This window comes from Psammomys obesus, unplaced genomic scaffold (assembly GCF_907164565.1).
Source record: "Psammomys obesus unplaced genomic scaffold, mPsaObe1.curated_primary_1811, whole genome shotgun sequence".
Taxonomy (NCBI): Eukaryota; Metazoa; Chordata; class Mammalia; order Rodentia; family Muridae; genus Psammomys; species Psammomys obesus.
The window spans coordinates 5,484,535-5,495,426 of record NW_026592666.1 but is presented as its reverse complement, the minus strand read 5'-3'; the positions used below and the strand labels follow the sequence as shown (position 1 = coordinate 5,495,426).

The following is a 10,892-nucleotide window of genomic DNA, read 5'->3' as shown; positions in this document are numbered from 1 at the left end:
AAAAAAAAAAAAAAAAAAAAAAAAAAAAAAAAAAAAAAACCCTCTTATAAAGAATTGCACGCATTCACCACTCAGCATCAATACTAAAAGCAAACAAAACAAGAGAAGGAAACGTTACAATACTGTTGCGTTACAACGCCGATGAATGTCTTCTATCTGAAATCTGAGATACAGCTTCCTCCAGTGCAAATCGATTCTCCGGCAGGAGGCCATGAGGCTGCTGTTTAAACATCACCTCGGTGCTACTTGGCCACGTCCTAAGCGCGCCCTCCCACGTCACCCAACTGATTACCTGTATCAAAACAGACAGTCCGCGGCTGGGTCCCCGCCGGCCTCCTGAAGCAAGCCCTCGTGTGTGCAGCTCAGCCTTTTATAGTGGAGGCATGTGATGCGTGTATCTGCACCAGCTGTTCCTAATTACCTCTCAGACGAGGGTGAATGACTCAGCAACACAAACTCTTTTAGAGTCACCCTACCTTGTTATCCAACCAACGTGGCGAACAAAGGGAAGCTACTTGACAGATCCGTCGGTTAAACAACAATACAAGAGGCGATTACTCCTCCAAAGCTACCCAACTCCAAGATGACTCACCAGGAGCCTTTTTACCCTAGACACCCTTACCATGGCCAAAGCCAGAAGTGGCAAGCGCCTTCAAGCCCAGCCCAGAGCCTGCCACTGCTGCAAGAGCAGGAAGAATAGGCCAACCCATACCTCTTCCCATTTCTCTACGTGTGTAGTAGCTCTCAGCGGTTCGGCCACTAACAAAATCTAGGGTGGCCATCCTTTAATCTTTCTAAGCTGCCTTCCATACAAACCCAGCGGCTGAAAGGAGTGCTCAAATACCTAAACAAAGACCCAGCAGGGGCATCCTCCATGGCGAGCAGTCACAACTCTATACAATTCTCCAAAAAGAGCAGCATCCTGCAAAACAGTCTTTGTTCTTCCACGCCTGTCGCTGGAGCTGGATTTTCCCACACACGTTCTTTCAGAATTACTACTACGTCTGCCTTGACTCAGCGCCCGCTGAACGTAGAGAGCTCACTACCTAAAAGCCGTCGGCGCAATTCCACTAAACGACAACAAAGTGCCGGAGAAGAGCGAGAACGCCTTGGCCCTGGCGCCAACGGACACGAACACAAAGCTAGTGTCCTGATCGCCGAGAACCACTCTGCCTTTGCTGTGCGAGTCTAAATTACAAACATGCGCCAAGCTGCAACAAAGGGAAGCCCGGCGCGCCCGGTGGTCGAGGAGCTCCGGACGGCTCGACCTTGCCCCCGCACGCAGGCTGAGCGGGACGCGGCCCGCGGAGCGCGGTGCAGGGCGGCGCCGGCTCGGCCGGCCCGGAGCGCCCGCGCGGCGCGTAAACAGCGCGCAGCCCGCAGCCCCTTCCAGGCCCGCGCCGCCGCCCGCCACCAGCCTCGCTGACCCCCGGGAAGGACGGAAGGACGGCGGCCCGCTCCGCCCGAGCCACTCACCGGAGCCGAGGCGCTGCGCGGCCCGACTGCAGGCGGCAAGCGGCGGTCAGGTGACTCACTCGCTCCGCGCGGCCGGCCGCCCGTCCCCTCCCCTGCGCTGCGCTCTGCTCCGCCACCACCGCCAGCGCCTGTCGGCGCCACAGCCCCGCCCCGCCCCGGGCCCCGCCCCCTCGGCTGAAGCCAGTCCAAGCTCCAGGCCACGCCCATGTCTGGAGCCACGCCCCGTCCCATGTCACGCCCTCCGCTGGTAAGATCCTCCCCCAGCGCCAAGGGCGAGTTTGGTGTAGCGTTCCCCAGCGCGGAGCTGAGTTTCGGGTCTCAAACCGCGTCCGCCCTCTGCCTTCGGTGACAGGGTGACAAGCCACCAGAGACCACCTCCTCTTCACCTGCTGAGAGCAGAAAAAAAAAAAAACCCCACGGGCTATTCCATTGCTCAGCTTAAAAAAGAATCTCCTGCCCCACGACCACTAGAAACCTTGTAAGCTCCGTTCAGCCAAGCTCCCTGGGCTGCTTTCCTGTGGGAGCCCGAGAGCCGGGTGTTTGAACTTGCCGAACAGGGTGTGCCAAGATCTGTCTGACGACCAGCTTGCTTCCAGTAGCGGATTTTCAGAGGAGGAGGATGCCGCCCCTCTAAATGATCACTAACTTCCCTTCAAGTTGTTTGTGTCAGATGAGGCCCTTCCTCGCAAACCACAAGGCATGTGACCTAGAGTTTACTTTGCTCATTATAACCCATTACTATGCATGATTCCCCGACCAAATCCCTTTGCCGCTTGGGCTTTCAGACATACTCCTTCATATTTGCCCTTTATATTTGCCTGACTGATAATCTGCACTCCTATCTGCCGGCTGTGGCCGGCTGCATTCACCAAGGAGCAAACACACTGTGCTGTTCTTCACATCCGGACTTTTGTACTGGAGGCTGGCAGCCTACTTCTGTCCCTCTGTGCTGTACTACCAGGAAACACGGACCCAGGTTCAATGTCAGGTGGTGTAAGCCCTCTTCTGACTCAAGCTCGGGTCCTGCCTTCATCCTCAGCTGCTTATTCAGGTGTTTATCTAATTGTTCATTTTTAGTTTTTATGATGTTCACTGTTGTTCAAAGCAGTGTCTTTCTGCAAGCCTGCATGCGCACGTGGCAAAGCTTATCAGTTTCGAGAAACATTGCACTGCACTGGCCAACCTGATTAGAAAGGAGGAAGGAATTACCACCCCACAGGCCTGCAGCTGCTCGGGGGTGTAGCCCTGGGAGGGGATTTGTGGAAAGGAATAATGTTGCTGGCTTTCGAGTTCAAATGGAAAGATGGAGACAAATAGACAAAAGCCAGAAGCCCCAAAATGTTTGTGCCCCTTAAACACAAACAGACAGCCCAGGGGCTCCACGAGAAGGTTGCTACCAAACAGTAGTATCATTTACGTGACTGCATCTGTTCCATGCATAAGCTGCTGTGGCTTAAGGACATTCAGTTACCTCCAAAACACGTAAGAATGTGGCGTAAGGGTCATGTAGGTAGTGAAGTCATGGAAGGGACGGCAGAGCAAAAATCCTGGCTTAGTCGAGAGGAATGTGGACCATCAGGCTGTGGGGGAAGCAGAGACCCAGGCTGGTGGCATTTTCAGATGCCTGAAATCAATATGCAGGTGTTGAGTGAGAAATGAGGGAAGACAGTGAGGGATGGACTATGCAGAAGGATGCGGACTCTAACAGGCTTCCTTCACTCTCCTTCCATTCTGAGCCAAAGCAACTTTCCACACCTCTGATGAACATCATTTTGATAAACTGCCTTGTGCCGTATGTATTAGCTCACTGAGAAGCTCCCTCCAAGCATATTTATCATGACTTCCATTCAAAGAACACTTATCTTAGCACAGGCTGCCTCCCCAACCCCCACTCCACCTCACCCCTGAACCAACTCTGTGACAAGGTGGGAAGAAAAAGCTGGAAGGTGAGCCATTTCCAACAGAGGTTACTGTGATATTAAAAGGTGGGAAAGAAAAGCCGGAAAGTTCAGCCATGGGGGTCTCAATCCTGGGAAGAGGGCTCAACCAGGAACTGCAACCGACTGTTTCAAATTCCCTCGCCAGGTTCCACGTGATGGCGTAAGCGCCTTATTTGATGATGTCATCTCTAAATGTCTGTTCTTTACTTGGAAGCCTCACTTGAGGAGACCCTCTGCCTGGGGTTCTTGACGAGAAATGCCAGCTATCTGCCCTTCCCCAGCCTCCTTCTGCTGGATGTGATGGGAACCCAGTTTTATGATCTATTGATCCATCTACACTTTCTATGTATTCCTTTACTTTGGCTGCCTTAAAATCACTCATTCAAAACCAAAAATATGATGGCTATTGTAGATGATTCTCTGGAGCACACAGACACCTATGCAGGCTGTCTCTGGTGGGAGTGGACAGTCTTCTCTCCTCTAGACCACGATTTTGATGTTTTCTCGCCTGAGCACGGTGGCCTGTATTCTGACTCAAATGTCAGCGAGGAAGAATATCTATAGGACGTTAAAACTCAAATTTCGGGACCCACCTCCTTGAGGTTCCAATTCCATACATCTGAATGCAGCTCAGGAATCAGTGGTTTAGCACTGATGTAGGTGGGCTTTGGGATACCGTTCAGAAACGCTGTTAGAACCTGAAGTTTTGTCATCTAGCAGAGGAAAAAAATGAAAGATGGTCAAAAATGAAACAAAACCAAGCCAATGGGAAGGGAGGTGTACTGAGCCTAAAGGTGGGCTTCATCCCTAGGCTGATGAGAATATCTTTAGGACATGTATTATTTAAGTTAATTCTGAAGTTAAGAAGAATAAAAAGGCGATGAGTGTAGGTTGGATGAAGGAAAGGAGGATAATTTTCAGCATCTCTTGCTTTGGAACAAAACCACTTAAAAAAAAAAAAAGAATGTATCTTCTCTTAAAGCCTGACTATCAGTATATTCACAATGTCCCTATGGACTGACTCAGTCTTCTGAGCTTCCTGAATTAGTATAGCATATTAGCTCCTAAGCCAACCAAAACATGGGCATTTCCTCAGCGGCAGCTTCATTGTGCTGCAGTTTCTCTTTCACCCAGCTGAACATGTTTACAAACTGAAGTTTTCTATGCTCTTGTAAGAGTGCTTCACCTGCCAACTTCTAAGGCTATCCTTGGGGTCTTTTGCATAACTCATTCATTAAAATATTAATTTAAAAAGATGGCTCAGGAGTATCTTTTACTCATGAGATTTGGTGCTCCTTCCCAAATTTTAAAAGAAAAAAACAAAAGCCTTTAAGGTTCTGGGGAGGCAGTGGGGTGCAATGGTGCACACTCGTGACCCCAGCGCTCTGGGAGGCAGCTGGGGAGATGGCTCAGTCACTGAAGTGTCTGCCCTGAAGGTGTGAAGACTTGACTTCAAAACAGGCACATACCTGTAGTCACAGGCACTGAGCAAACAGGCAGAAGATCCCTGGAGCTCTCTAGCTAGCCAGCCTAGCCAAACCAATAAGCTTTTGAGACCCTGTCTCAAAAACTAAATAAGGTTGAGACACCAGGGTTGACCTCTGGGGTCCATATGCCCATGCACAAGTGTACATGTGCATAGACACACGAATACATTCACACACACACACAGACTGTAAGGAAATTTGGTTATTTTCAACTGATGTTGACAATTACTTGAGAAAATCAGCCTGTTGCATAGCATGAAGACTCTACGCGGCCGTCTCACAGTTACTTACACGCGGTGCTTCCTTGTGCCATCGTTATGGTTTCCTAGTCCCTCAGAAGATTTACTCATGAAGTAGGAATGTCCTAGCCTGTCGATCACTGATGTTCCTTGACGAAACAAAGTGATGGCAAAGGTGTCAGTGTGCATATCTTTTGTCTGTACCCCATCATTCTCACACAGTGTTACACACGTTCATTTTCACGGTTATTCCAAAAAATAATATTCTCTTTTCAAAACATTTCTCAGCTTTATTCTCTTTGGAGATGTTATGGGGGCTTTATCAGAAAAACAAAATTGTATCATTAAATTAACACAGAAAAGCATTTTAAATAACTCTGAGTCACAAGCAGAGATTTTTCAAAGAAATCTAGAAATACCCACCGTCGTTTTCTCTTCCAGGAACAGAATGCCTTGCAAGGCTCTCAAAATGAAAACTCCAAATCCCTACGGGAAGCAGAACATGGTGACTATGGCACATATTTGGATGAAGCACAACATGTACCCTGTACCACATAATAGTTGGGCTCCTCTCTTTTCTGTTTCCTAACATCGGAGAAAAGCTACACATTTGCATTTACTACTCACTCACACTCTGTGTCTTATTTCCCAGGACACCCCTACGCATCCTCTAACCATGGCCTAGGGCATCCTTGGTCATGCCTGTACTGGATGAGCTTCCGTGAGTAACCATGAGCAAGGACTCTGGATGGGAGCAAAATCTAGGCTTTAAAAGCTGAGCGCAGGGGGATGCTGAGACAAAACAGACACCTACCTCCAGAAACACTGCTATTTAACACTTCCCTCAGAAGTGATGAAGAACTGAAGCCACAGCGCCCACCCCTTTTTGAAATTGTGTGTGTGCACGTGTGGGGGGGGGGGTGCGTGTAAATTGCATACTTTATTTGAGGATAATGAAGGGCTCCTTAGGAAGCAGTGTTTACCTGGTAACTGAAATGAGAAAGTAGGTGAAAGGAAGGTGTCCTCCAGTGAGGACAGAAGGCAGAAGAGACCAGGTACAGTGGCACCGCCCTGTAATCACAGAACTCAGATAGATAGTCATGAATTTGAATTCAGTCTGGGCTCATTCCACCCCACCCAAGTATAAATAGCAGAGAGACAAAGGAAAAGAGAATGTTGGAGCAGAAACACTCCATGTGACAAGGACCACATCTGTGAACAAGGTGATAATGAAACAGCAGATTTAATGACAACAAACGTGGCTCAAATACAGGAAACATCTGCACTTCTAATATCTAGCAGAGGGGGGCACAGCCAGCAGATGTGAGCAGTGGGCTGTTTCCTGAGCCTGCAGGCCTGCCTACCCAAGGAGAACATCCAGGTTAGACACATACACACACACACACACACACACACACAGACACACACACACACATCACAGACACACCACCCTCACCAGTCCCCTGCCTGCCAGGTCCACCTGGGGCACAGCGAACAGAGGTAAGTATCACCCACCTTCCTGAGGAGGCCTGCAGGGCCCCAGGAACATTCAGGTCTGCCTGGGGTACAGTCAGTAGAGGTGATAAGTAGACTGTTCCCTGAGCCTCACTGTCAAGCCCAATGCTCTCCCTGCCTTCCCCAAATGGTTCTGCCAGCATCAGGAACATCTAGCCAACATGAGAGACAACCAAATGGCTAAAGGCCAGCATAAGAACACAATCAACAAGAGCTAGGACAATGTGGCATCACCAGAGCCAAGCTATGCTACTACAGCAAGCCTTGGATACCCTAACACAGCCATAGCACAAGACCTTAAATCCAACCTTATAAAGATGGTAGAGGCCTTTCAAGAAGAAATGAATAAACCCCTTCAATAAATACAGGAAAATACAATCAGGTGAAGGAAATGAATAAAATGGTTCAAAACTTGAGAATAGAAATAGAAGCAATAAAGAAAACACAAACTGAGGGAATCTTGGAGTTGGAAAACCTAGGAAAAAGAACAGGAACTAAAGATGCAAGCATCACCAACAGAATACAAGAAATGGAGGAGAAAATCTCAAGCAGAGAAGATACAATTGAAGAAATTAATACATCAGTCAAAAAAAAAAAAAAAGGTTAAATCTAAAAGGTTCCTGACACAAAACATCTAAGAAATCTGGAACACTATGAAATGACCTAACCTACGAATTATAGAGATAGAAGAAGAAGAAGACTGTCAGCAACCGGGCCCAGAAAATATTTTCAACAAAATCAGAGAAGAAAACTTCCCAAACCTTAAGAAAGAGAAGCCTGTAAACATATAATACAAGAAGCTTACAGAACACCACATAGATTGGACCAGAAAAGAAAATCTTCCCACCACATAATAATCAAAACACTAAATGTACAGAACAAAGAAAGAGTATTAAAAGCAGCAAAGGAAAAAGGCCAAATTACATATAAAGACAAACCTATCAGAATTACACTCACCTTCTCAACAAAACTCTAAAAGCCAGAAGGATATGGGCAGATATATTGGAGACTCTAAAAGACCATAGATGCCAGGCCAGACTACTATACCCAGCAACACTTGCAATCACCACAGATGGAGAAAACAAGATATTCCACAACAAAGCCAAAGTTAAACAATATCTATCCACAAATCCAGCTTTACAGAAGATACTAGAAGAAAAACTTTAATGCAAGGTTAACTATATCCAAGAAAACATAGGAAATAAATAACCCCACAGCAGCAAAACCAAAAGAATGGAAACACACACACTAACACCACCAACATCAGAATAACAGGAATTAACAATCATTGGTCATTATTATCTCTCCACCATCAATGCACTCAATTCCCCAATAAAAGGTACAGGCTAACAGAATGAATATGAAAACAGGATCCATTATTCTTCTGCATACAAGAAACACATCTCAGCAACAAAGATAGACATCCCCTCAGAGTAAAGAGCTGGAAAAAAAAAGTTTTTCCAAAACAAATGGACCCAAGAAGTAAGCTGCAGAGGCCATTGGAATATCTAATAAAACAGACTTTCAACAAAAATTTATCAAAAGAGATAGGGCAACACACTTTGTTCTTATCAAGGAAAAAGTCCACCAAGATGACATCTTTCCCCAAATGCAAGGTTACCCACATTTGTAAAAAAAAAAATTACTAACGCTTGAATCACACATCGAACCCCACATTTTAATAGTGGGAGTTCACCACAGTTTCACTAATGGACAGGTCATTGAGACAGAAACTAGACAGAGAAATAATGAAACTAACAGATGTTATGAATCAAATGGACCTAACAGATATCTACAAAACATCCAAACACACACAAAAGAATACACCTTCTTCTTAGCACCTCATGGAACCTTCTCCAAATTTGACCATATACTTGGTCACAAAGCAAGCCTAAACAGATACAAGAAAATTGAAATAACCCCTTGTATATTGTCAGACCACCATGGATTAAATCTGGACTTCCACAACAAAAGAAAGCCTAAAAACTCATGGAAACTGACCAGCTCTCTACTCTTAGTAAGGGAAGAAATAAAGAAAGAAATTAAAGGCTTTCTAGAATTCAATGAAAGGTAGGACAACATACCCAAACTTATGGGACAATGAAAGCAGTGCTAAGAGTTCATAGCACTAAGTGTTTTCATAAAAAACTTGGAGAGATCTCATACTAGCAATTTAAAAGCACATCGGAAAGCTCTAGAACAACAACAACAACAAAAGCAAACACGTACAAGAGGGGTAGATGGCAGAAAATAATCAAAGTCAGGACTGAAATCAGTAAATTAGAAACAAAGAGAATAATACAAAGAATCAACGAAACCAAGAGCTGGGTCTTTGAGAAATTTAACAAGATAGACAAAGCCTTATCCAAACTAAGAGGCAAAGAGACAGTATATAAATTAGCAAAGTCAGAAATGAAAAGGGCATAACAACAAAAACTGAAGAAATCTAAAGAATCATTAGGTCTTACTTCAAAAACCTGTACATCACAAAATTGGGAAATCTAAATGAAATGGGCTGAGCTGGAAGGGTCAAGGACACCACAAGAAGACCTACAGAGTGAGCTAACCTGGGCCTATGGGGGCTCAGAGCGAGTGAGCCACCAACCAAAGTACATGCATAGGCTGGACCTAGACCTCTATAGATATGTAACAGATGTACAACTTGTTCTTCATGTGGGTCCCCTAACAATTGGAGTGGGTCTGTCTCTGACTCCGTTACCTACCTTTAGATCTCTCTCCTCTAGCTGAGTTGCCTTGTCTGGCCTTGGTCGGAGAGGATGTGCTGTGACCTGATGTGCCAGGGTGCGTTGGTACCCATGGAGGGAATTGTGGGAGGGGGTGTGAGGGTGGGCCTGAGAGGAGAGGGGATACGGGGCTCTGATCAGGCTGCAAAGTGATTAAGTAAATAAGTGAATAAAAAATTAAAACAAACAGACAAAAATAAATAAATAAAATCTAGCCGAAGGCTGCAGTGGGCTACAGATGGCAGCAGAACTTGTCAACTCTCCTTGTCGTCTCAAACCTGGTCCTGTCCTGAGGAAAACATGGCCGGATGTAGTAGTAAATAAATAAATGGCTGTTGGGCTATATAATGTTTACTATTATCATGGCGGGCTTATCTAACCCGATATCACAAATAATAAGGCACAGACACCTGTTGGGTTTTGTAATTGCCTCATTAACCTTGGGCTGGGCAGACATTCCCATCTACGCTATCTGAACATCCTCACCATCCTCCTCCCAGCCCCCGTCCAATGCCATCCTCCTTAACCATCCTATCTTCCATCCATAATCTTATCAATACTTGCTTTTATTCTTCATCTGGGCCTTTTCATGCCAATATTGGAGTCTTTCCTCCTGGCCCCACATGGTTTCTTCCCCAGGCTAACCCATCGTGGTGTCCTCCTTCTTCCTCTATTACTGTCTGTCTGTCTCCCATGATTCTCATGATTCTTCTATACTCAAAATCCCAGAAACCTTAGCCATGTCTATCCCATTCTGCCCTGCCCAGGTATAGGCCATTTAAAGAACCAATCAAGTATAATGTGTTACACATGTTTACACAAACAACAAAGGGTGTTTCCAGCAGGAAATAACCAGATCTTGAGGACCAGTAATTGGCAAAAGACCCGTCTCCAAAAGCTGGATCTAATCTATCAAAAGAGGGTGCCACTATTTCCTCTCCTGAAATGATCTCCCTTAGAAAATTATGCTGAAAACCAAGCCTCTTTGCTGTTAGAAGGTCAGTGTGGGACAAATGCCACCACTCTATTCTAGTCCCAGTAAAATCACCAGCATCAAATCCTAGTCATGTGACTGAGCCTCTGCTGATGCTTCCTTGAGTAGATGCTACACAGGGTTTATTCTTCTTATTCAAGAAAAGAAATCTTCATTCTTTTAACCTTCTAAAAGTGAGTTTATATTATAACAGCTAGATAGTGTGTTGATCAGTAAGTAGGTCCTATCATCTCGGGGCTTAATCTCAAATCCCCCATATTTTTCTGATACATTCCAGGATGTGTAGGGGGTCATGTAACCTATTAAGAAAACAATGGATCTGATCGGATTTTTTAGCACAGCAAAATTCATTTGTTGAATTCTCCCCCCACCTGAGGTAGATGTAGAGGACTCTTCAGAAAGTTAGTAGGTGATAAGGATGTTTCCTGCGAGGCTAGTGCCTTGGTAACACATTCCTGGAGAACTACCTCACTCTTTCCACTACATGAAGGCATAGA

The 10,892-nt window shown here is 45.7% G+C and overlaps 1 protein-coding gene across 2 annotated transcripts in view; it reads right to left on the bottom strand.

Annotated features, from left to right (window-relative positions):
• Bach1 (BTB domain and CNC homolog 1) overlaps positions 1–1,623 on the bottom strand; it is a 36,391-nt gene extending 34,768 nt beyond the window's left edge. The window contains exon 1 of one of the 2 annotated variants that reach the window (XM_055614920.1): positions 1,477–1,623. The gene's annotated coding sequence lies outside the window, so the exon portion shown is untranslated. Of the gene's footprint in view, positions 1–292; positions 368–1,476 lie in introns of those variants that run through there. The other variant, XM_055614921.1, reaches the window with a different exon arrangement.
• Between the last annotated feature and the right edge of the window lie 9,269 nt (positions 1,624–10,892).